Source organism: Calonectris borealis, unplaced genomic scaffold (genome assembly GCF_964195595.1).
Source record: "Calonectris borealis unplaced genomic scaffold, bCalBor7.hap1.2 HAP1_SCAFFOLD_172, whole genome shotgun sequence".
NCBI classification, from domain to species: Eukaryota; Metazoa; Chordata; class Aves; order Procellariiformes; family Procellariidae; genus Calonectris; species Calonectris borealis.
This window is the reverse complement of record NW_027441558.1, coordinates 15,001-17,662: the sequence shown is the minus strand read 5'-3', so window position 1 is coordinate 17,662 and position 2,662 is coordinate 15,001.

Genomic DNA, 2,662 nt, shown 5'->3' with positions numbered 1-2,662 from the left:
CGCCGGCGGCCGTCAGGTCTACCCGGCTCCGGGGCCGGCGGCGGCCGTCAGGTCTACCCGGCTCCGGGGCCGCCGGCGGCCGTCAGGTCTACCCGGCTCCGGGGCCGGCGGCGGCCGTCAGGTCTACCCGGCTCCGGGGCCGCCGGCGGCCGTCAGGTCTACCCGGCTCCGGGGCCGCCGGCGGCCGTCAGGTCTACCCGGCTCCGGGGCCGCCGGCGGCCGTCAGGTCTACCCGGCTCCGGGGCCGCCGGCGGCCGTCAGGTCTACCCGGCTCCGGGGCCGGCGGCGGCCGTCAGGTCTACCCGGCTCCGGGGCCGGCGGCGGCCGTCAGGTCTACCCGGCTCCGGGGCCGCCGGCGGCCGTCAGGTCTACCCGGCTCCGGGGCCGCCGGCGGCCGTCAGGTCTACCCGGCTCCGGGGCCGCCGGCGGCCGTCAGGTCTACCCGGCTCCGGGGCCGCCGGCGGCCGTCAGGTCTACCCGGCTCCGGGGCCGCCGGCGGCCGTCAGGTCTACCCGGCTCCGGGGCCGCCGGCGGCCGTCAGCTCTACCCGGCTCCGGGGCCGGCGGCGGCCGTCAGCTCTACCCGGCTCCGGGGCCGCCGGCGGCCGTCAGCTCTACCCGGCTCCGGGGCCGGCGGCGGCCGTCAGGTCTACCCGGCTCCGGGGCCGCCGGCGGCCGTCAGGTCTACCCGGCTCCGGGGCCGCCGGCGGCCGTCAGGTCTACCCGGCTCCGGGGCCGCCGGCGGCCGTCAGGTCTACCCGGCTCCGGGGCCGCCGGCGGCCGTCAGGTCTACCCGGCTCCGGGGCCGCCGGCGGCCGTCAGGTCTACCCGGCTCCGGGGCCGGCGGCGGCCGTCAGCTCTACCCGGCTCCGGGGCCGCCGGCGGCCGTCAGGTCTACCCGGCTCCGGGGCCGCCGGCGGCCGTCAGGTCTACCCGGCTCCGGGGCCGCCGGCGGCCGTCAGGTCTACCCGGCTCCGGGGCCGCCGGCGGCCGTCAGGTCTACCCGGCTCCGGGGCCGGCGGCGGCCGTCAGCTCTACCCGGCTCCGGGGCCGGCGGCGGCCGTCAGCTCTACCCGGCTCCGGGGCCGCCGGCGGCCGTCAGGTCTACCCGGCTCCGGGGCCGGCGGCGGCCGTCAGGTCTACCCGGCTCCGGGGCCGGCGGCGGCCGTCAGGTCTACCCGGCTCCGGGGCCGGCGGCGGCCGTCAGGTCTACCCGGCTCCGGGGCCGCCGGCGGCCGTCAGGTCTACCCGGCTCCGGGGCCGCCGGCGGCCGTCAGGTCTACCCGGCTCCGGGGCCGCCGGCGGCCGTCAGGTCTACCCGGCTCCGGGGCCGGCGGCGGCCGTCAGGTCTACCCGGCTCCGGGGCCGCCGGCGGCCGTCAGGTCTACCCGGCTCCGGGGCCGGCGGCGGCCGTCAGGTCTACCCGGCTCCGGGGCCGGCGGCGGCCGTCAGGTCTACCCGGCTCCGGGGCCGCCGGCGGCCGTCAGCTCTACCCGGCTCCGGGGCCGCCGGCGGCCGTCAGGTCTACCCGGCTCCGGGGCCGCCGGCGGCCGTCAGGTCTACCCGGCTCCGGGGCCGCCGGCGGCCGTCAGGTCTACCCGGCTCCGGGGCCGCCGGCGGCCGTCAGGTCTACCCGGCTCCGGGGCCGGCGGCGGCCGTCAGGTCTACCCGGCTCCGGGCTCGGCGGCGGCCGTCAGGTCTACCCCTTTTCGGAGCCCGTGGGGCCGCCTGCGGTACCCGGCGACCGCGGGTTGTTGGTTGCGTAGCGTCCGGCGATAAGGGCGGCCAAGTCTACCCGGCTCCGGCGGGACTTGGTCGCCTTGCCGGGGCCGAGGGGTAGACGTGTTGTCCCCGCTGCTTCGTCGGAGCTGCCGAAGGGGTCGCTGTTTTTCGCTGCCTCCAGTTACGTCATCGTAAAAGTCGGCGTGGTTGGCGCGCCTCCCCGGTGCGCAGAGGCGCCGCTCTTGGAGCTTGCCGGCGGCGGGGACGTGCCGGTCCGTACTATAGGAGCGAGCCGTGACTCGTCTCCAGAGCAGCGCTCGTCAGCGGCTGCAAGGCCCGCGGTTCTGCCAGCAAAGTGGGGTGCTCGGCGGCCGTCGTGGCGGTTCCCTCGGTGGTCCGGCCCAGCTTCCAGTCTCTTCGGTCCGGCCATCTCCCAGCGCTTGCCCGACAAGCCAGCCCAGCGTGTCCGAGGGGTCGGGAGCTGCGGAGAGCCGGAGCCGGCGGCCGGCTCCGGCGGCCGTTGCCGACCGGCACGAGGCATAAGGCCGGATCCCGCAGGGCAGGGCAAAGACTCGAACGCACCCAGCCGGGGCCCAGTGATGGTGAAGGTCACTGCCGGAGGCAGACGGCCGGGGGGCGTCGAGCCTGCCGCGGCTTACTCCCGGCTCCAGAGGGCCCGGTTGGTGGGACGACCGAGGTTGGCGGCACCTCGTCCCTTTGTGCCAGCCTTAAGCTGGAGCCCGCGAAGCGGGCGGAGAGAGCGGCGGCCGGCTCCCGGCCAGCCGAACGCAGACGGCCGGGGGGTGCCGAGCCTGCCGCGGCTTCCCCCCCCGGCCCCCCGAGGGCCCAACTGACGGCGCAGGCGGGGCGGCGGCGTCCCGTTTTCACCGGTGCGAGCCCTCCGCGGGCAGCTGGTGGTGTCAGGCGGGCCCGGTGACGGG